This window comes from Schistocerca nitens, chromosome 6 (assembly GCF_023898315.1).
Source record: "Schistocerca nitens isolate TAMUIC-IGC-003100 chromosome 6, iqSchNite1.1, whole genome shotgun sequence".
Classification (NCBI taxonomy): domain Eukaryota; kingdom Metazoa; phylum Arthropoda; class Insecta; order Orthoptera; family Acrididae; genus Schistocerca; species Schistocerca nitens.
Genome location: NC_064619.1, coordinates 647077406 through 647102117, shown reverse-complemented (window position 1 = coordinate 647102117; position 24712 = coordinate 647077406).

The window sequence follows — 24712 nt, the reverse complement described above, 5'->3', positions numbered from 1 at the left end:
AGAGTAGCAGATTGGTGGTGACCAACTTTAAACAGAACATGATTAATTTTCACACATATTTATTAAAATAATAACAATCATAAACCTTACTTAACTTGATTCTGGATGCTATTTACAATTGACAATCTGGAGTTCCTTTGGTCTTGGTACGTTAATCTTATTCTCACATATCTCTGATACTTGAGAAAGTGTCTATACATTTCTCTTCACGGCTATGTACAGGAATATGATAATCTTATTAGGGGCAGAGTGAAACGTGACGACAGACAAATGCAGACTGACTAATCGGAGGTCTGTACACTCGTTATAATACCTCGCGCGTTCAGGTATCACTGCGCGAGTGTGATCCGCGAGGAGAAAAGTTTCTACTTTAGCAGCAATCTCATTGGCTGCGTTACATATTAATACGCGGATCGGCGGAAGCAGAATTTGGTCCGTCTTTATGGCAGCGCCATCTCGTAGTGCGGAGACGGACGAGCGCTGCGCCTGCGCTGTTGTGCGCTCTAGTGGGAAAGTTGTGTACGCGCTGACTACGCGGAACTACGTACACAACAGTTAGGAAGAACTTGGGCTGGTGGTGACGCTGAATTTCTGAATTTTTATCATTATTTGTGTGAGAGAAGCAGCTAGAAATGCGAGGTAACGTATATGGCTCGATGAGAAACGTCGTAAAGATAGTAGTGCCTCACAACACTTCATGGCAGGTTGACGTTTGTGTGTGCAATTTTAAATACTAGCAGTGTACATGCGATATCTCACAATACGTAATACTTTTATCTTTCAAACGACCCTCCACGAACTCTGTAGAAAGAATTGGAGAACATCCTCACAGCAAATAACTTTTCCGATCGGTGTGTCCGGGTACTTGTGATCACAGAGTGTATCAAAAATCGTTCCAGCTGCACCCCTTTCCGCATGATTTCCGTCCGCTGCCTGCTGAATAATAAAGCGCGGCATTTAGCAGTACCGAGGGCCGCGCCGCGCCGCGCCGCGCCGCTAGGGGAGACGTTCCCTCCGGGGTTGGACGACGCGTTATCTGAGGCCGCCGGAGCGCGCCGGCGGCACGGAGCTGTGTGTGTGGTCTCTGCAGAGGCGCCGACCGGGCGAGGCGGCGCCGCGCCTGGCTGAGCCCCGAGGTGAGGCGCGGCGGGATCTGCATTTAAAATTCTATTAAGAGAATTGAAAACGCGGCGTCGCCGTCGCCGTCGGCGGCCGCTCCCGTGACGGGTCCCCGAGAATTAACTATTTCAATTTGCACTGCCGCTGATAGGATTTAAAGGTTATGAAACGTCGGCGAACCGCGCCTCCGCACGGCAAACGTGACCCCTTTTTTTTCACTTTTTATTTTCTTTTCTTCTGCCGCACTTTCTCCTTCTAGAGACGAAAAAGCAATTTATACAGGGTGCGGGAGGACCTGCTTTAATGAAATATTTCAGGTATTATGAAATGCAGATGAATGTGGAATTTGAATTATTGTACTTAAAATCTCTCCTTTCTCCGCCAAGGAACGCCCGGATAATTGAGTAACGGCTTCGGAGCAGGGCAGGGTTACCGGGGATTCGGTTTCTGCCGGTGACACCCGTCCGCGTCGCAGAAATTTCGAATCGCTCTCGCAACTCGTTTCTGGAAGACATTACTTCCTCAAACAGAGGAGACACGTGCCGCGCGGGACCAAGCAGCGGCTACTCTCGCACTTGCTTATAATGCCTGACGAATACTTCAAACACATGTTTCACTTCGCAAAAAAATTGTATCGCTTTATTTCACACTGACACACCGCTGCCGGCCGCGGTGGTCTAGCGGTTCTGGCGCTGCAGTCCGGAGCCGCGGGACTGCTACGGTCGCGGGTTCGAATCCCGCCTCGGGCATGGGTGTGTGTGATGTCCTTAGGTTAGTTAGGTTTAAGTAGTTCTAAGTTATAGGGGACTTATGACCTAAGATGTTGAGTCCCATAGTGCCCAGAGCCATTTGACACACCGCTTATTTTTCTATAGGCTGTGACTTCTCTTTTCCTTTGAATGGTGCGACGTTCCTTAACCCATGTGAGCAGCACCTTCTGACCAATATAGAATATAGGACATAGCCCCAGGAGGTACAAAAGTGATCCGACCTTACGCCCTTTTTTTTCGTCCAAATGGACACTTCCGGACATAGGTTCCTTATCAAAACTTTATCTACAACCCCCAGAAGCCTGTAAGAGATATTGTGAAACAGAGTGTGTGTGTGTGTGCGTGTGTGTGTGTGTGTGTGTGTGTGTGTGTGTGTGTGTGTGTGTGTGTACACGCACTAGCATCTTTGTAAGAACACGATCTGGTATGACGTAAATATATTGTGCAACTTCTTACACTAGCATAGTGGTTCACACCCTGCGGGGTAGAAACCCCTTCAAGTGCAAAACTAAATTTTTCTTTGGGTAAAAGCAAAAGTGTTGAATTGTGTTTTCGTCACTAAACTAAATAGTTTTTGAAAGCTCATTACTAGTAGTACTACTCGAAAAGACTCATTATGTAGGTTACCAGTAACAATTTTTTTTTTTTTTTTTTTTTTTTTTTTACATTGGCGTGACAAGTGCGTTGGAGATTACAGCTGGTCAAGCTAATGTACGAACACATCTGCCTCACATAGTCCACCAACTGCACACATACTTTGTACCACGCATCCATGGTTGTAACATTGTGATATATACATTACATATGCTTAAATACCTCATGAAATTGCGCTCTCTGAGTTACAGGCAGTTCCAGGACTAGACGAGGAGTGCGCTCATCAATCACTTCACAACAATAAATGAAATAACTGACGGTTCAACTCGACAGTAACTATGTACTTCCCCTGCTTCAGGGCCAACGCTGTGTTATTATTACTGTTAGTAACGTTATAATGATCATTATCAACGGTAGTGATCAGACACATAGCACTGGCAGCCTCAAGCCTTCCAGGTTCTGTCAATTCAGAAGCAAGAAGTCCAACAATAAAGTGAATTACAAACCGCAGGCCTAAGTAATGAAATACTGAAAGCAGCAGAGTATCAAGTAGGTAAAAAGACGAGGGCCGGTAGAAATCCTTGGGTAACACAACAGAGATTGAATTTAATTGATAAAAGGAGGAAATATTAAAATGCAGTAAATGAAGAAGGTAAAAGGAAATACAGATGTCCAAAAAATGAGATTGACAGAAAGTACAAAATGGCTAAGCAGGAATTGCTGGAGGACAAATGTAAGGATTTAGAAGCATATCTCTCCAGGGGAAAGATAAATGCCGCCTACAGGAATATTAAAGAGACCTTTGGAGAAATGATAACGACCTGTATGAAAATCAAGAGCTCTGATAGAAAACCTGTCGTAGGCAAAGAATGGAAAACAGAAAGGTGGAACGAGAATATAGTCTAGGCAAGGGAGATGTATTTGAAGCCCATATTATGGAAATGGCGTAGATGGAGATGAGGTGGGAGATATGATACTGCGTGAAGACTAACAGATCACTGAAAGACCTAAGTCGAAACAAGGCCCTGGGAGAAGCCAACATTCCCTTAGAACTACTGTTAGCCATGTGAGAGTGACGTGACGCATGACACTTCCATCTGATGAGCAAGATGTATGAGACGGGCGAATTACTCTCAGGCTTCAAGAAGAATAAATAATTCCAATTCCAAAGAAACCAGGTGCTGACAGGTGTGAAAATAAGCGAACTATCCGTTTAATAAGTCACGGCTGCAAAATACCAACACGAATAATTTATAGAAGAATGGAAAAACTGGGAGAAGCTGACCTCAGAGACGATCATTTTGGATTCCGGAGAAATGTAGGAACACGCGAAGCAATACTGGGCCTAAGGCTTCTCATAGAGGATACGTTAAGAAAAGCAAACCTACGTTTCTAGCATTTATAGATTTACAGAAAGCTTTTAAAATCTTGACTGGAATAAGCTTCTACAGTTCATCCACAGGCCGTGGCGGGCCCATACGGTACCGACCGACCGTCATGTCATCCTCCGCCAGTGCCGTCATTGGATGCGGTATGGGAAATCGTGACGTCAGCACACCGCTCTCCAGGCCGTTGTCAGTTTTCATGCCTTCGAGCTGCTACAGCTCAGCCCAGTCGCTCCTGAATTAGCCTCACGAGGCTGAGCGCATCCCGTTCGAGTCGTCCTAACAACGCAAACGTCCTGGCAGTGCCAGGAATCGAACCAGGATACTCCGCTTGGCAGTCAGCCCCGCTGACCACTCAGCCATGAAGGCGGACACTACAGATGAACGCCCTCTCTCAATCGTTAGCAAGTCAGTTCGCCTCTTAGAAAATATTAATTTCAGTCATTTCCCAACGTAACCTACTTTTTTGTACTTGTTTAATTTCTTATGTTGATTAAGTACTTTTTCTAATATAGTAAATTTCTAACAATTTTTAGGTCCGCGTAATTGTTTTTTGAGACTTACTTTGTTTTCTCCTCACCACGTGTTTAAGTAAGATCGCACCCTTCAGCATGAGATGCTGCACTCCCTTTCCATGTTTAACAGTGCCAGTCTTCACAGATATTTTGCACAGCGCTATTATCATTCTCCAAACGTCGTCTCTTAACAGATGTTCAGTTAGACGTTCTCTGTTTGTTCTCAGTGTAAGTAGGCTGTTTAGGTTTTTAGGTTGGTAACGCCGCTGTATGAAAATCACTGACTGCGTTGTGTGCAGTCTGTGATTGGTTGGACTCATTGTTGGAATATTCGCTTGTTTAGTGTTGGGCAGTTGGACGTGAACAGAGCGTAGCGTTGTGCGGTTGGAAGTGAGCCGCTAGCAGTGGTTGGCTATTGGTAAGCACGATTGTTTACGTGCCTGTCAGCGTGCTATTACTGTTGTTTCATTTTCACGGTATCTAAAGTAGCGACACGTTGGGGGTTGAATGATAGATTCCGTCTTGAAACCCGGTTTTTGGATTGGAAAGTTTTAGGCAGGTTTCCGCGAAATATTCGGTACCTGTCTTCGATGGTTTACCGGTTGAGATCGCTCAGCATGTCTGTTGCCCCGTGTCACAACGTAACTGAGCCTTTGGCCATTCACACTTTCCCCCTATTAACGGGGGTCACATATCTTTGAGAAATATACCAATATTTTGTCGCACAAGTGATTTGGAGCCTATATCCTTCTTAGACACATAACACTTCTACTGCATCTAAACCCTTGATCTTCCTTCCTTCCTTTCCCTCTATCGCACAAGTAAACTGAAGCCATCTTTAATAGTTCACAGGCGCCATGTCAGATGGTGTTGTGTAAACTGCACTTTATTTCCGCGAGAGCTGTTCTTCATTTTCAGCTGCTACTGAGACAACGTGTGCGCTGATTAGCTAGAAAAGCGCAGGCACCAAGAGGCAAGGCTATAAAAGTTATGGTAGAATCGCGAAGGAGGTCGTCACGCAGAGCCCCCTGCGGAGAAATGGGCCGCGGTATTCACACGTGCGGCGCGGAAGAACGCGAGCCAGCGTAGAGTTGGTGTCCGGTTTAACCGTCCTGGCGTCGATTCCCCATCTGTGTTGACTCGTCCGAATCGATTGTCTGCGGTCGACGATGGCTTAGTGCCGCCAGAGCTGGTTCCCGTGCTTTGCTCTGTTGAATTCCTGTGTCTCTGTTTAATTAGACAGTTATAGTACGTACTTCTACCGCCCCTTTAATGATGATTTATGGAGGCGAACAAGATGATCTGGATCTCTTCGTAGTCCACGTCGTGTTCGCAGTGATGACAACGTACATCAACAGCATAATTTTCTGGCTCACCGAGTAAGGTATGACGTTTATGATCGTCACATCTACAACTATACCTCACCCCACGGTTTGGCTTTAACAGTGCGACAAGTCTTATTACTGGTATCCTAAGACGAGATTGTATTTAATGGAACTCGGCATCATTTGCACTCGCGCTGTGGGACAAAAGACACACTTCATTCTAGGATTCAATAACAGCCAGCCGATTTTGAAAAACACGCCGCCAACATAACGTAAGGAAACAATCGTTGTGGAGTTCCCTGTTTCTTACGACTGTTCTTGAGGTTTAGTGCTTGCTGGGCTAGATGCATTGAGAATCTACTTATCTGAGTCTTCTGGAGAAACACACAGTCCTGATAGCTAAGCTCTGCTGATAAGCTCTTTTAATCTGTTATAGATAGCCCTATGAACGAAGGTCTGTGGTACATTGCTGCGTTGTGGTGGGTGATGATAGCTCGTAGCTCGCCGATACAGACTGTGGCCCAAAGAGAGATCTTCTTTTCTACGAATCAAGACATCCAGGAACGGGAGGTCTCGCATTTTTCTCCACTTCCATGGTGAAGCAGACCCTCGGATGGAGTGAATCAAGTGTGAAAATAATGGAAGAAGTGCTATTGTTCCGTGTGGCGTACGACAAACTATCGTCTACATATCTCCAAAAACATTTTAGGTTTCAAAGCACTCGCCGAATGCTTTATCCTCAGTCTTCCATTAAAAGTATAGCTACAATGGTAGACAGAAGGTTACTCATAGCAACATCGTGAGTCTGTTCAAAACATTAGTCGTCAAATAAAAAGCTGACTGAGGCAGGTAAATGTTTCAAAAATATGTCTTCTTCAGATTAGCTTCTAGCTTCTTTGAGTCATAGTGAATCCATCAGAGGCAATCGTGTGAACAAAGAAACAACACCAAAACCCACTAATTCGACGGTTGATTCTAGACGCAGGTTCTTTAGCCACTGTATAAAATCTTCCGAATTTCAACTATAGTTTTCACATTTCCCTACCAACGGGCTGAAAAGGGAAGTCAGATATTGTGCTAGGTGGTATGTTGTGGTTCCTATACCACTGACAGTGGGGCGAAGAGGAACTCATTATTGTCGTATCTTCGGCAGGCCGCAGTCGTTGTGGATCCAATGCTCGTACTCTTAAATTATTTTTCAGATGGCGAGGGAACTGGCTGGATTTGAGGATGGCGGATGTCTTTCATTGCACTGCATCCGTTGGACCCTACTGGAAATGACGATAGGCTGAATACTGAAGTACATCCATGATTTTGCCCAAATAAGACATTGCATGCAGAAGAACAGTAGCGATTTCCTCGTCAGCAGATGAAATTACTATTTGTGTGTCTTCTCTTAAAGAGAGAGTCGGTCTTTCTTTGTTCAGAGGTGACGTTCTTCTTGGAAGCGAGCAATCTCATTGGAGCCTTGCAATTTCTTCAGTAACGTCAGTAGAAGTTTCGACACACCTTGCTCAACGACAATGATAAATTTTTTGATTGGCGAAGTCTCTGGAGTGACTGCATAATTTAGTTCCTTTTCCAACACTCATATCGCAGCGTCAAAAAAAGGTTTCAAATGGCTCCAGGCACTATGGGACTTAACATCTGAGGTCATCAGTCCCCTAGACTTACAACTTAACTAACCTGAGGACATCACACACATCCGTGCCCGAGGCAGGATTCAGACATGTGACCGTAGCAGCAGCAGCGCGGTTCCGGACTGAAGCGCCTAGAACCGCTCGGCCACAACGTCCGGCTCACAGCCTCACTCAGTGGTTTATCAGTGAAATTAAACACAATCCGGACGCATAATTTATCTTTTATCAATGTTCCATTCACTCACTGTACTCGCTATTAAAAATAATAATGCCCACTTTACTCTTTGCCCTCAGCATTTTCTTTAGTATTGCTCGATTCTCTCTCGAGTTTGTTTTCCGGCAGTTTTAGATGTACGTCAATAGTGACACACAGTAGTGTGGGAAGAAGAGTGGGCAACTATAGACGTCATGTATCTATTCAAACCAATGTAAAAGCATCACAATAAAACTATGTTTAGCTTTTTCCCGCATTGGGGGCAACCACATTATAGTAACTTTGCGTCTGAGGGTTATTTCATTTGTCTGCGTTTTTATTGTACGTTTCTCCGATTGCACACCGCAGGATTTTTCACTATTTTGAAGGTATTTTCGGAGAAACAATATTGACTGCGGTAGCAAACAAAATAACTTATAATTACATTATTACTCTATAACGAGCCACCGGAGACGATGGGTCCCATATACCAAAATACTCAGAATATATCCTTGAACAGCCCTCCGAAAATTTGTACGTAGGGGTTCAACTACACCTTTCATATGTGTGATCGTCTACCAAAGATTTGCTTTCTCTGTCCACTGATATTACTGTACCGGTACGAGAAAAAAATAAAATGGGCCCGTCGTGTACAAAGGGTGTGAGCTCGCAACTTACATCATCCGTTAAATGATTAATATAATGTAGTGGTGGTTTCACACTCTTCTGCTGCGCAGCTGTAGGCGAAAGTCTCCTGTGTGGTACCGGCTCCTAACTCGTACAACTACTGAAAAATTCATGACTCTTGTACTATCCGACATTTTGCCAAATCAGTGTGAACTGCTTGCTTCTTCTGAGCCGTACTGACAGCAGTGAGCTGACTGAGTTGAGAAACAGCTCGTCTGAAGACAGCTTTGACTTTGCTGTTCTTTTCAACCAACGCTTAGCGTGCGTGCCGAAGAGAGTCACTGTTATATGGTAAGTGTCTCGTTTATGGGTAAGTGTACACGAAATAGCCTTACTTTTCTGGCAGTCACGAATCAGTATTCGTTGTGATTCATTTGCAGGAAATCGACAAAAATGGCGTCTTTCCCTATAATGTACCAAATTTGTCTGCATAGTTAGCTCTGAAAAATTCACTTAGTATTATAAGTGCAACATAATGTTCACGAAGGAGATGCGGTTTTGGCGGCAGTTGTTAAATACTTATTCTATATTAAAGTGTGCCAACAGAAAGGCACCGTGGAAAATTCAGCGGAGATGAACAGCCCTGAGTCGTAACAGTGTATCTAAATGGAGATCATGCATTAAATGAACGTGAAGGCATATAAAATGTTTCTAAACCAACAGTTATGACGGAAGCTGAAAATAAATACAGGAATGCAGACGGGGGTGGCGGAGAATTATACATCTCGGACGCAACAAAATTTGGGTTAGATACTATATAAAGAAACGGAGAGCCCCAAAATTTCAATACAGAAGAACCCTTGGCAAGGAAAACACGAGATAAAGATGCCCATCCAAGAAGTATCACCGAATACGACGGAAATGATGAAAGAGCAAGACTTCAAAGTCTAGGAAATGAGTCTGCTAGCGGACGTGTAAGTTAGGCAATGCAGCAAAAAAAGTTTAGAAATACGGTTTCAGATATGAAAAGCAAGTGTTTTGGAGACTGCGGCGAAGACATCACAAAACACCGTTTGTAAAGTAGAGGAATGCAGTTGCGGGTTGTGCAAGGAAGATCGAATGAAAAAAATTATCAGTTGCATTAAATGAAAAATATAGATTCATGGAAAGTTTGCAGGGGTTGGGAAAGGTGTGAAAAAGTTGTTTTCCAATGCCTGAAAGTAATGTTGTAAGATCTAAAATACAGAACGTTTATAGACTAGTACATATCTTCAACCTCAAGGACATAGTTTATAATGGTGGTACAGATTCAAGTGCTCAGAAAATTTGTTTTTTGTGTTTATTTTCCTCAGAATTTCCGTTCTTTAAACGGGATATCAAGAGCAGCATCCTAGAGTTGAGGATGACATCCGTTAAATAATTATGTAACTATTCGTATTATGTAATAAATAAAATCTCAAAATTCGTACAGTTTAAGCAGCTTTCCCTTGCTGCTGAGTCTGATACTGACTCTCCAATGGGGATAACGTTATAAAAGTGCCTGGTTTTTTTGTCAAATATTTATGAAGAAAATCACAACAATTTCGATGTGTGAAAAAGCGACCCACAGCATGTCGTCAGAAAGTTGTGAATACCCCACGCCGTATTTAGTCTGTCGTAGGTGGAGACACCACAGCTCAGCCCGAATGGATGTGGACATTTGTTAACAGAATTACGCGTTTTAACGCACTTCCGGAGGGCTGTGCGCGGTGGGCACAAAGGGCTGTTGGCAGCACTGGGGACGCGCGCTCTGTGCTCGGGGAGTCCCCGGCGGCCGCCGCAGAATAAACAACTTGGCGCGCCGCGGCGCTCCAACAATTCCGACCCCGCAGCGGCACGGCGCGGCGGTTTTTCAAGGAGCGTGGCGCGGGGGCGTTGTTTTTAATAAACGGGATGGCTGTTTGCACAAGCGGCGCGGTCAGCGCGGCGGCTGGCCTTTTAACCGCATTAGCGGCTCTCGCCGGTGCTGCAGCCAGCAAGATACCTGCCGTCAGAGTGTACCGCCGACATCCGCTCTCTGCGAATCGAAAATCGATGTGGCCGTATCGAGGCCGATTACGATTGTCAGTGCTGGTCAGAGAGAAAACGAGCTGGTGCAATATTCCCGTGTCGGACTGTTTGACTTTTTAGGCATAACAGCCGGTTTTCCGTTGCTCATACATACGCGTGGCTCGTTCGCCTTGTCCAAACAGCCCTTGCGTACTCGAGCGCAGGTGACTACAGCCGTTTAATGACGTAGTGGTAGATGATTAACACATCATTGTACTTCCGCTTCTTATATTCACGCTCAGTGAGTAATGGTATGGACTGATCGACGCACGAATCTCTCAGAGAGACGAGTGCTGGTTTGTTGGTGAATTAGTAGTCTCGCACAGATCACCTCAGCAGATCGCGTTTTTCACAGTTTCACAATATTCTTCCGTCACACACATGTACAATAATGGACTGACCATCATTTATTACCGCATTTCTTTCAGTTTCAGAGTTTTTTTGATACAGGACCAGCAAACTTTTTTTAATATTTTATTAACCAATCTGTCACAGTTGCAGTTCATACGTTTCGCGACTAGTTTCTGACCTACTGAAGTGCCTGATCTTAATAACAAACAATGGCAATACATGCTTTGCAACGTAGTTGTAGATGACTGTCACAATCAACATGTGCCTACTAAGCAAGTCAGAATCAAACTTGCTCAGTTTACAAAGTATTCGTAGATGACTGTCACAGTCCTAATGTGCCAGCTTGGTAAGTCAGAATCAAGCTGAACAAGTTTGATTCTGACTAGCTAAACAGGAACATCTTGACTGTGTAAGTAGGCTGTTTAGTTTTTTATGTTGGTAACGCCACGTAGCGCTCTGTATGGACATCACTGACTCTGCTGTGTTCAGTCTGTGGCTAGTTGCCATTGTTGGAATATTTGCTATTGTTGTGTTGGGCAGTTGCATGTGAACAGCACGTAGCGTTGTGCAGTTGGAGGTGAGCCGCCAGCAGTGGTGGATGTGGGGAGAGAGATGGCAGAATTTTGAGAGCGGACGATCTGGACGTGTGTCCGTCAGAAAAAGGAAATTTGTAAGAGTGGATGTCATGAACTAATATACATATGATGACTTTTGAACACTATTAAGGTAAATACATTGTTTGTTATCTATGAAAATCTTTCTTTTGCTAACTATGCCTATCAGTAGTTAATGCCTTCAGTAGTTAGAATCTTTTATTTAGCTGGCAGTATTGGCGCTCGCTGTATTGCAGTAGTTCGAGTAACGAAGATTTTTGTGAGGTAAGTGATTCATGAAAGGTATAGGTTATTGTTAGTCAGGGCCATTATTTTGTAGGGATTATTGAAAGTCAGACTGCGTTGCGCTGAAAATATTGTGTGTCAGTTTAGTGTTGATCAGAATAAGTAAAGAGAGAAATGTCTAAGCACGTTCAGTTTTGCTCAGCTGTTTGAAAATCAAATAACGTAAGAGGTTTACCAGCACAGTCATTTATAATTTTCCAAAGGGGACGTTTGAACTGTGACAGTCATATACAATTACTTCGTAAAATTTGTATCGCCATCGTCGTGTTCGTTATTAATATCAGACACTTTCCGTGGAGTCTCAGTAGCTCAAAACCACTTGGCTCGAAACTAGTCGCCAAACATACAGTATGTACTGCAACTGTGACAAATTTGTTGATAAACACTTCATGAAAAAGGCATTTCCTTCACCTGGCAAGATTATGGCCTTCAGCCCCTTTCTTAAATCTAACCAGGATTCTGTATTATTATTATTATTATTATTATTATTATTTCTTCACTTTCTCAGACGTTAAGTCTGGTTAAAAACGGAGTGACACGGACCTTGATCAAGCGTCACTTCCTTTTAACAGTACGGTATATGTTATATTGCATTTAGGAACTTTCGGGTAATTGAACATGTATCAATAATTACTGATTTCTGTAGTTGTATATATAAGTTTGGATGTAGCTGTATTGCATTGATGTACTGGTGGATATTGTGTGGTATGACTCCTGTAGTTGATAGTATAATTGGTATAATGTCAACTTTATCCTGATGCCACATATCCTTGACTTCCTCAGCCAGTTGGATGTATTTTTCAATTTTTTCTCCTGTTTTCTTCTGTATGTTTGTTGTATTGGGTATGGATATTTCGATTAGTTGTGTTAATTTCTTCTTTTTATTGGTGTATATGATGTCAGGTTTGTTATGTGGTGTTGTTTTATCTGTTATAATGGTTCTGTTCCAGTATAATTTGAATTCATCATTCTCCAGTACACTTTGTGGTGCATACTTGTATGTGGGAACGTGTTGTTTTATAAGTTTATGTTGTAAGGCAAGCTGTTGATGTATTATTTTTGCTACATTGTCATGTCTTCTGGGGTATTATTATTATTATTATTATTATTATTATTATTAGGAACCATTATAAGATATGGAGCCTACTCAGTGCTTATGTCACAGTGCTCTGCCAAATAGTTCTATTTTGGAGTTAAATTTTTCCAATTAATCATACGTAAGACAGTCGTATCGCCTCTAATGATGTCGAAGTATCATAGTCTTGCTTTACCGACATAATGTTCTATACATACTTGATAAATTTCCCTTTCTTCTGGAGCTCGAAGTCTGTGTCCAATCCAACAAGTCACTTAGCCTTAATTCTGGACAAATAGTCTGGTCCTTCATGTCCTCTATATAGAACATATACTTCTGCTTTGTTGATATCCTCTACTTCGCAGTGAGTCCCGCCAATTACACTATGTGATCAAAAGTAGGTCACCCGGCTGAAAATGCCCCCCCACTGATAATTCTAGAATTCAATATGGTCTTGGCCCACCCTTAGCCTTGATGACAGCTTCCACTCTCACAGGCATGGTGGGAAGCAAGAAGGTGTTTAAGACATCATTGTAGGCCTATGCCTTGATAGTGCCCCCTCCATGAAAAACACGACCACACCATAACACCACCGCCTTCGAAATTTGCTGTTGGCACTACGCATGCTGGCCGATGACGTTCACGGGGCATTCGCCATACCCATAACCTGCCGTCGGATCGCCACATTGTGTATCGTCATTCGTGGCTCCACGCAACATTTTTCCACTGTTCAGTCGTCCAGTGTTTACGCTCCTTACACCAAGCGAGGTGTCGTTTGGCATTTACCGGCGTGATGTGTAGCTTATAAGCATCCGCTCACCCATAAAATCCAATTTTTCTCTCCTCCCGCCTAACTCTCATAGTACTTGCAGTAGATCCTGATGCAGTCTGAAATTCCTGTGTGATGGTCTGGATAGATGTCTGTCTATTATACATTACGACCCACTTCAACTGTCGGCGGTCTCTGTCAGTCTGTCAGTCAGTCAGCCGGCCGGAGTGGCCGTGCGGTTCTAGGCGCTACAGTCTGGAACCACGACACCGCTACGGTCGCAGGTTCGAATCCCGCCTCTGGCATGGATGCCTGTGATGTCCTTAGGTTAGTTAGGTTTAAGTAGTTCTAAGCTCTAGGGGACTGATGACCTCAAAAGTTGAGTCCCATAGTGCTCAGAGCCATTTTTGAACTGTCAGTCAACAGACGAGGTCGACCCGTACGCTTTTGTGCTGTACGTGTCCCTTCACGCTTCCACTTTACTATTACATCGGAAACAGTAGACTTCAGGATGTTAAGGAGTGTGGAAATCCCACGTACAGACATATGACACAAGTGACACCCAATCACCAGACCACGTTCGAAGACCGTGGAGCGCCCCATTCTGCTCTTACACGATGTCTAATGACTACTGAGGTCGCTGATATGGAGTACTGGCAGTAGGTGGCAGAACAATGCACATAATATGAAAAACGTATGTTTTTGGGTGTGTCCGGATATTTTTGATCACATAGTGTACCTGCATCAAAATTTCTTATTTCTGCTTCTTCCGATTTTGTTTGTGTCCATGTCTCACAGCCAGACATCCTTAATAAGTTAATATTACAATATATCAAGTAAATGATCAGGGTGGAATAATAATAAATATTATAAGTAGATATATGTTGTTTTACACATGGCAGCCTATTTAACAAAGCGTTATGTAAAATCTCTTTGCTTATTTGTCAAATGTGAGTGATGACATCTAAAAGAAATCTGTGGCAGCAGCTCAAACGAATCAGATCTGCAGAAGAAACTGATTGTTCAGAGTAACGTAAGTCAGAAGAAGACGTGGAGGAAAGAAAACAGAAGTAGGGATCAGGAATGCATGGATAGTTTTGACAATGTGATAGAAATACTGGATCGCTCTTGGAGAGAACAGAGCCCGCATCTCGTGGTCGTGCGGTAGCGTTATCGCTTCCCACGCCCGGGTTCCCGGGTTCGATTCCCGGTGGGGTCGGGGATTTTCTCTGCCTCGTGATGGCTGGGTGTTGTGTGCTGTCCTTAGGTTAGTTAGGTTTAAGTAGTTATAAGTTCTAGGGGACTTATGACCATAGCAGTTGAGTCCCATAGTGCTCAGAGCCATTTGAACCATTTTTTTGAGAGAACAGAAACAGCTGGGAATATGCCGAGAGGAAAGCTATATCGATGATAACGAGTGAAGCGTTAATATTGTCTTAAATGCGGAGTAGTTTTGGATGAGACGTATGCTACTGGGTAGCTCGTTCAAGAGTTTTAGGGCTAAAATGGAAAAGGCGTTGGAGAAAGGTACTCAGAGGTCCAGTCACGATACTGAACTTATTGGAACTTACACTACAACGATGGAACATCGATAGGTATCAGATACGTAAGGAGGTGTAATACAGACACCAGGCAGCAACAAACCGATGAAAATAGCACAGTGCGTGAAAATGACGTCGGTTATCCGCCGGCGGCCACTGTAACGTAGCATGTAAGTCTGGCGTGAGTAAACAACGCAGTGCTACACACGTATCTCACGCAAGCATTCCTGGCTGGTCGAGACGTTTGGTATTTTCACTGTCTGTGCCGTGCTGAACTACAGCACGGCAGTAACGATTCTGCACGCCTATACACCTGTGTAGTTGGGGTTTTATTTTACGTGGAAGTATTTAGGAAAACTAACAGTAGCGATGTTATTGGTCCTCGAGGGACGAATAATGTTATTGGATTGTTGCGTAAATTCGTAGTTTTCCCGTAAATACAATAAACACAACAGATACACGTAACAGGGACTTTAATCATCAGTACTATATTCGTTTTCAGTATTTACAATAGTCTGCTAACGTTGAAGTAACTTCTCGATTCCGTGACTGTCGAAATCACATGGTTTTGAGGCGAAGAACTTGCCGGACCGTGTTCGGGGGGCATTTTCATCCAGAAAGGAAGATCCTTGAAGGTTACTTGATAGAGAGAGGAAAATGAGAAAACGTCAGAGCGCAACAACAAGTGAAGTAGGTGGGTATGGAATGACTTCCTAACCCAAACCCTGTTACTGTTTTTTGTCAGTATAGCAAAAGCAGGGTGACGTTATTGTTGACTAGCATCGGTTCACTCAATCTGCCTGATGGTTGTTCTTGGACTGCGTGTGCAAGACGTCCCAGTTGTTGATAATAAATGTCAGCAGTGGTGGCTACATCTCGGAGAAGCAATTCGTAGTACACCACATCGTTGTTGTGCCACCAGATGCATAACTTTATCTTTTGTGGTTGTGTGCAGGTCTTTGTACGAGGATTTTAGGCTCAACAATTCCTTTCTTTTCCTTATCTTAGCATAAGGACACCATTTCTCGCCCCCAGTAACGATACAGAATAGGAATGGTCGGTGTTCTTCACGAGTCAGTTGATGACGAGCAAGCAGAGATGCACGTATGACCACCCGTTGATTTTTGTGATTTTGGCTTAGAGCATGCGGTACAACTACAACCGATTTTTTAACCTTCCCGTTTGCTCGCATAAGTCAGACGATGGTGGAATGATCACATTTCGTCACATCTGCCAGTCCTCGAATATACTGAGGAGGATCGTTGTGGAATAATGCGTTTAAACGAAATTCATCAAACCCCGAAGGTCTTTCTGAACGTGGAGCCGCGCGGGGTAGCCATGCGGTCTGAGGCGTTTTGTCACGGTTCGCGCGGCTCCAGCCGTCGGAGGTTCGAGTCCTCCCTCGGGCATGGTTGTGTGTGTTGTCCTTACCGTAAGTTAGTTTAAGTTAGATTAAGTAGTGCGTAAGCCTAGGAACCAATGACCTCAGCAGTTTGGTCCCATAGTCAAAACGATAGTCCTTAAAACGAGGAGACCATTTTATTGCCATGCTCTGTCCAGTGACATTATCCCCACACACCTCGCAAATGTTTCAGGCTCCCTTCGCTGCTGTTACTCCTCTATTGAACTCAAACGGAAGAATATGTTGGAAATGTTCCGAATTCTCCACATGGCACGCCATTTTCTGGCTTCCACAGCTCCAAATGTCAATATGTAAACTCAAATAGGAATAGTGAACTACCAATAAAAACTGACAACCGACAAATAAACTCATATCAACGAAATACCAACAAGGAACAAAAACCTTATGAATTTATGCACGACCCTAATATTTTAACCCATTGGATTTCTTTCATTTCACACTCTTGGTGATCTATAAGGTATGAGTTCAACTGGCAGAATAGGCTCTCAAGGAAGACTTTAACTAATAACATTGGGATTATACATTTCTTTTTGATACCCTATGGGCGTGACACAGCACTAGCGAGATAGTCATTTTCGTTATTTCAAAAACGTCTCTGTTTGTCTAGTAGTCCGAGGATACTCCGTTTCATAGCATATCATGTCAGTGAAATGTTAAAATTTATTTGTAGCTCATTTTATGAATCTGTGAAATTTAAATAATAAACTGATCTGAGATGTTAGATAAGGAATCACCCGAGATAGGGACATGTCCGCGGAGACATTCGCAAGATATTTGTAATAAGTACGCTGCAGTTGCAGCACCGATCTCTAGAGATGGATTTTGACGTAGGAAACGCGAATTTTCAGCACGTCGTTTCCCTGGCAGGTCTTAGCAGCTTCTGACCGGGAGAGAAGGGTGAACGGCACAGGCAGATACAGTGGTGCATTTTGGGAAGTTAGAGCGAGGTGCCGCGTACTGCTGCCAAGACCACGGCGCTAAATGATGGATAACACTGCAGATAAAAGTTGCAGCAGTGAAATAAGCTCGCTCTCGGTTCGCTACGCAGACCTCGCCTCTCTGGGACCAATCAGAAACGAATGCGGACCGAAGTAGACAAGCAGTGCAAGAAAAGCTTCCAGGAACGAACCTCTTTCCTCCACGCTGCCAAGAAAATGGCTAGTGTTTACATTACCTTTATTGGTGTCATTCGCTTTACAGACTCCCAATTGTTATTTAAATAATTATAGTAGGAGGCCCACCAGTGTCCAAATACATGTTTCAGCCTGTACTCATTCATCTTTTCACATGAACGGATCTTCTTCTATTCAAGTTGACCAGCTGACGTGTTGTGACCTCCACCATATTTTCTCACGGCTTTTTACGTAGAAATTCCTTTCATCCGTTATCTGTAGATTATGTACACCTCTATGCTTCGCAAGGTTACGAAAGATTATGTGTCTTTCCGTTACTTTGCATTACAGTAGTAGGACTCTGTCTGGCGGAGAGGGATCACTGAAATGTGGAAAGAAATGAAAGTTGTACATTACATTTAACTGAAATACAAATAAATTATTTGACAGTACCAGTGATTGTATTACAGCGCTAATGCTAAACATACAATAATCTGAAACATTAATTTCAAGAGCTTCAGTGAAGGTATTCGTCAGTGATGCAGAAGACGTTGCCCGGCAGAAATATCTTTAATTCTACATCTACATCCATACTCCGCAAGCCACCTGACGGTGTGTGGCGGAGGGAACTTGGAGTAACTCTATCGGTTTTCCCTTCTATTCCAGTCTCGTATTGTTCGTGGGAAGAAAGATTGTCGGTATGCCTCTGTGTGGGCTCTGATCTCTCTGATTTTATCCTCATAGTCTCTTCGCGAGATATACGTAGGAGGGAGCAATATATACTGCTTGACTCCTCGGTGAAGGTATGTTCTCGAAACTTCAACAAAAGCCCGTACCGAGCTACTTAATGACGATGGAACACACAAATTGCGTCGAGATTCAATACATCGTCCTCCAGCCGACTTGTCTCCAAGTACTGAGCGTCTCTCTTGTAGAGTCTTCCATTGGAGTTTATCTATAATCTCCGAAACGCTTTCGCGATTACTAAATGATCCTGTAACGAAGCGCGCTGCTCTCCGTTGGACCTTCTCTATCTCTTCTATCAACCCTATCTGGTACGGATCCCACACCAGTGAGCAGTATTCAAGCAGTGGGCGAACAAGTCTACTGTAACCTACTTCCTTTGTTTTCGGATTGCATTTCCTTAGGATTCTTCTGATGAATATCAGTCTGCCATCTGTTTTACCGACGATTAATTTTGTATGGACAATCCATTTTAAATCACTCCTAATGCCAACTCCCAAATAATTTATGTAATTAACTGCTTCCAGTTGCTGACCTGCTATATTGTATCTAAGTGATAAAGGATCTTTCTTTCTATTTATTCGCAGCACATTACACTTGTCTACATTGAGATTCAATTGCCATTCCCTGCACCATGCGTCAATTCGCTGCAGATCCTCCTGCATTTCAGTACAATTTTCCATTGTTACAACCTCTCGATATACTACAGTATCATCCGCAAAAAGCCTCAGTGAACTTCCGATGTTATCCACAAGGTCATTTATGTATATTGTGAATAGCAACGGTCTTACGACACTCCCCTGCGGAGCACCTGAAATCACTCTTACTTCGGAAGACATCTCTCCATTGAGAATGACATGTTGTGTTCTGTTATCTAGGAACTCTTCAATCCAATCACACACTTCAATCTTAAGCTTGCCACATTACTAATACGACGTTCAATATATGCTTTCGCATTTTTTTTCAGTGCATGTGATCACACTTGTTCGACTCCCTTCTCTGCTAATGCTGACCCCTTGATGTCTGTTTTATAAGTTACAGGTCTTATGTTCTTGGTTTTCCCCTTTTTTGATACAAGAGATAGATTTGTAATGACTTACTATATTACCACTTGAAGGTCCCCAAAAAACTTTGCTGAAACTTAAGAGTAAATGGAAATCCGCAGAATATTTATATTATTTGTGTAGTAGATATGATTAGGTCGGGGAAACATTTGGTTTAGGGATATAAACTCATATATTTAGAGCCTAAATCATTCAATACAACATTCATTTTTAAATTACGTACGCCAATAATAAAACGTTTTGCATAAGCAGGTACCCTAAGGCGCTTCATGGAATCTAGGTAGTCGGCTGTCCATTTGATGTTGCAATCTATCTGTAGTCCCAAAAATTTAATACCATGTGTTTTTATATTCGATTCCTCGAGATGACTGTTTTATAGCTGCTGGCACTCTATGTTTTATACTGTATTGGATGTACTGAGTCTTGTCGAAATTTGATAATTATATATGGCACAGAACCATGTATTGAATTTTTCAGATATTTTACTAGCTGCATTTTCAGTACAGGGAACTGGATTAATTTTATCCGTATACTTGTATTTGTTTTTATCCCTATACATGTATCATTTGCAAAAATGTAGAAACTATGCAACTGCCAATTTACGTGTATTAGAAACAAAAAAGAACCCAAAATACAACCGTGTGGTACACTAAGTCTGATTGCTTCAAACTGAGTGTCTGTTGTCATTTTATCGACATGCTATTGACACACTCTGTTTTATATCATCAGATAAAATAAAATTCACGATCATGCTGTGTCCATTATTCTACTTGTTCTTCTTTTACTTCTTCTGAACGTTTGGCCATTTTGTGCGATCTTTTGCCTTTTGTGCATTTAACCCGATTTTTGAAAACATAAGTTACTTGCCACTTCTTCCCTTGACGAGTGCCCTCAGAATTTTAAACAGAAACTGTTTTCCCTTCCTGTATAATTAATGTAAACAGATTCGTATGTGGATGGTCGATCTCGCAATGACTGAATAACGTTTTTTCAGGCTTCCAGTCCCGACACGTGATAATACGCCCACGAGCTTGCGGCCGTGTGCTCCACGGTCACTGTCAAGCACAGTAGTAACTGACAGCCGTGTGGTCTCGTCTTTATATAACTGTGCGTGACGATAATGTATCTTCATACTTCACATATGTTTGTTATTTTTGGCATTTTTTATTATGTTTATTCTTCCCAGTAGCTGCATGTGGACGTACGGTCTATCTATGGTAGTGTTAAAACAACTGATTAAGCTGCTGGCTGTTGTAAATATAATATTTGGCTGCCGTCCATATTTTTTAAATTATTGGTGTTATTCGTGCTGTCCACAAGATTTGACAGCTGGCTGGTAGCCTACGAGCGCATTGATATGTGAATCACAACAGATTATCACATTAATCATACAGTATTAATGTTCCACAACAATGTTTATTTTAAATTTTGTTGTGAACCGGCTTTCGGCTTTCTAAGCTATCATCACACAACGTAAGACTAAGCACACAGTCCACGTCATTTCAGCGAGAGCTTCTAGCTGACACAGATTGTCATTTGCAAAGATACGTGACATATAAAGACTACATCTACACTAAAAACACAATACTGTTGTTTTACATGGGCACAAAACCAGAAATATTATGTAATGAATGCCATAGCTTCTAGTGGTATGAGTATAAATCTACAAAATCGAATGTTTGACCGGCCTAAAAATATTGTACTGCTTAAGTTGTGCAGATATTACTTACCGTCTCAATTTGTGTACAGTTTAGAGACTTCAACTAATTTTTATACAGCTTGTGTAGTACATGTGTTTAGGTCAATCAAACATTGGGTTTAAAGGTATTAAACCCATATGTTTACAGTCGAAAGCATTCAGTACATAACTATATACTGCCAGATAAGACCACTTGTGCTAGCGTAGTACGACGAGAAATTAATGCCTGTAGAGACTCGTTATGCCCTGTTGAGCAAATCACTTGTTGACTACAGAATGATTTACACCCTGCAGCGTAGTGGACGCAGATTTAACTTCCTGACAGATTGCGTGTTGAACCGGAAGTCGTACCTGGTTGGTTCAAATGGCTCTGAGCACTATGGGACTTAACATCTATGGTCATCAGTCCCCTAGAACTTAGAACTACTTAAACCTAACTAACCTAAGGACATCACACAACACCCAGTCATCACGAGGCAGAGAAAATCCCTGACCCCGCCGGGAATCGAACCCGGGAACCCGGGCGCGGGAAGCGAGAACGCTACCGCACGACCACGAGCTGCGGACGTCGAACCTGGGACCTTAGCTTTTCTCGGGTAAGTATTCTGCGTACTGAGCTATCCAAGCACGACTCACCACCCACCCTTACAGTTGTGCTTCCGCCAGTATCTCTTCCCCTACCTTACAAACTCCACTAAAGTTCCCCTGAATGCGTTCGGGAACTAGCTCTCGCAGAAGAAAGGATACTGCGGAGAAACCGCTTGGACACAGCCTAGAGGATTGTTTGGGGAATGAATTTTCACTCTACAGCAGATTGTAAGTTGGAAAGGTAGGAGAGAAGTAATGTTAGGCCGCGACTCGTGGCTGATTAGCTTCGTCGGTAGAGCACTTGGCCGCTTAAAACTAAGGTCTCAGGTTCGAGTTACACATCGGCATTGTTTTAACCTGCCGGGAAGTTTCACTTTATGCTACCTAGGTTACTTGTTCGAAAATACTTCCAATGCAAAAAAGTCTATCCGAGACAGAAATGCTACTCGGAGCTGAGCTACAGCCCACTTTCCAGTTACCAGAGTCTGCGATATCTGGAATGGTATTACGGTAACCGTAACCTGTGATTATTTGTGGAATATTTCTTTAAATGATATGCAAGACAAATCGTATAGTTTGTAAACGTTTACAAATTCTACTACAAACGTATTCATGTCCTCTGCTAGATATTTTCCAACACACTGGAGAGTAAAGACACTCCCAATATGTAAGAATATCACATCTCCAAAGGTAGAATTACCCTTCCCGTGTTTACCCGTACTTCGCTAACTGAAAATAACTGAGGAGGCGCTAGACAGTGGTAAATAATTTTTGATAATTATATAGGGTGTTTTGTAACTAACAGCATAAACTGACGTGGGTGAAACTACGTGATAATAGAAACAAAATTGTTCAGTAATCATGGGTCCAGTGACGAACCATTTGTAGAGGTAACTGCCTATGAGTGGTTGCGAAACAACACTGATTTCAGTAGAAAGATATGGTTTTTTATTTACAGTTCCCGCCGTGTGCCCGTTTCATCAGGTAAATCTACTTCACTGCGTGACAAAATGCAGTTTACCTCTACGTCTTGCTCTAAGATCAGGGTCACAGTAATTAGGAACTAATAACTGTTCGCTAGGAAGTTTATTTACATGTCACATTACGCGATAACTTCGCTGCAAATGACAGAGTAGGTGAGGTGAAACAGTAGTCGCCGCTGGGTTGGGAAACAGGATGTGGTCGGCGGTATTACATGTGCCGACGAAATTAAACTCAGTACTTCACATTCTATAATTCTATGTCAATTATTCACGTTACGTCTTGGTTGCCCACAACACTGAAACATATTGAAATTTATAAAAAAATTTCGCCGTCTGGATCGTAACGATTCTTTTTATGTCTTATGAACGGTTGTGGTTCTCTTTGAAAACCGGCGTCACATGTACCGGTACTGTTGGAAAGGAACAAACTTCTGACAGTTTTGCAGCTCAAATGTGTCATGAAGCAAATGCATATTGCAGCCATTGCATTATTCACTGAGATGACATATCTTCTGACCTGTGTGCCATTTTCAGTTGAACAAAAGCTCTTACTTTAGGCATCAACAGAGGTTAACAAATTTAGGTGATTCTCCAAGAGTTTGACAGCACTTTCAGGTCGTATTATACTCATTACATGAAATAGAAAAAATAAATTAGAAGCGAACGTAACGTCGTACTGTTATTGTGTTGACAAAATACAAGTGTATTGCTCTATGTAGTCATCTTATGCCTCGAAATGCATTGATATGCAAATAAACATTTATATGTGTAGACAAATACGTGAAAATAATAGAATGTACCATACTTAAAAAACACTTCTATAACAAAATATAATGACAAAGCAAAAATAACTGTCGGTAAAAGCCGAATATACATACATTGTCGCCAGTAAAAAGTAAAAAACATAAAACTAAAAAGGCCGAGGATGTAGAAGACGTAAGTTGGATCTTCGTGGACACCTCTGGGATGCGGTACAATATGATAAAGAAATGGTCTGAGCCACTACGGACGATTGGGAGAGGGGGGGGGGGAAGAGAGAGGGGTAGCGTTGTATAGACTTATCGATCCTTTGAGACTAGCAGCGAGAGCGAAGTCCCGGTGTCTGCTTAGTTTTGCTACTGGCTGTCGATGGTAACTACAGTTATTGCCATTACACCGTACAGAGATCCCGCAAAAGCTTCAGCTGCCAAACAGGATGACAAATTCATCTTAATTTCCATTTAGACAGCACAGCGTCGACAAAAACAATCAGTTGGCAATTGCATAAACAGAACATTCATCACATAGCGGCTACCTCCATTACGCTTGAAAACAATGAAGGCTGGGAAGATGTTTCGCTAGTGTAAACAGGCTAACATCTGGACTACTACAAATCTGGAACATGTGGTGTAGTCCGGTTAGTCATCTTGTGTACTGTTGCCACATCGCAGGATATGTCGGAATACGGATAACGCTTCTGGAAGTAATTAACATAGGTTGCCCGATTTAGTTTCATTTCTTGTTACCTTTCCATTTCACATACATCTTACTGTCTGTTTCCCCACACCGAAACCTGCTGTAACAAAAGTAGCGACTAGAATACTGACTGAAATAAGCTTTCCTATACATCAGACTAAGGTGACAAAAGTCATAGGATAGCATATGTACATACGAGGTGCGGCTAGAAAAAAACCGGACTGATGCTGGAAAAAACATTTATTTACAATTATTTACAATTTCATGTTATCTCCTTCAATGTACTCTCCTCCTCGGTCTCTACACCGCTCCATACGAATTTTCCACTGTTCATAGCAATGCTGCAGATCATTTTCGGTAAGTCCATACATTACTTCCGTCGCTTTTTCTTTTACTGCTTCAACAGTCTCAAATCTAGTTCCTTTCAAAGTTGACTTGACTTTAGGGAAAAGAAAAAAGTCACAGGGGGCCAAATCAGGTGAGTAGGGTGGATGATCTAAGATGGGAATGTTGTGTTTTGCCAAAAACGTCTTCACTGACAACGCACTGTGAGCTGGGGCATTGTCTTGGTGAAGGATCCATGACTTTTTTCTCCACAAATCGTTCCGTTTTCTCCGTACTCGCTCACGTAGGGTAGCCAGGACGCTAATGTAGTAATGCTGATTCACTGTTTGTCCCTCTCGTACCCAATCAATGTGCACAATCCCTTTGATGTAAAAAAAAAAACAATCATCATTGCCTTGAATTTCGATT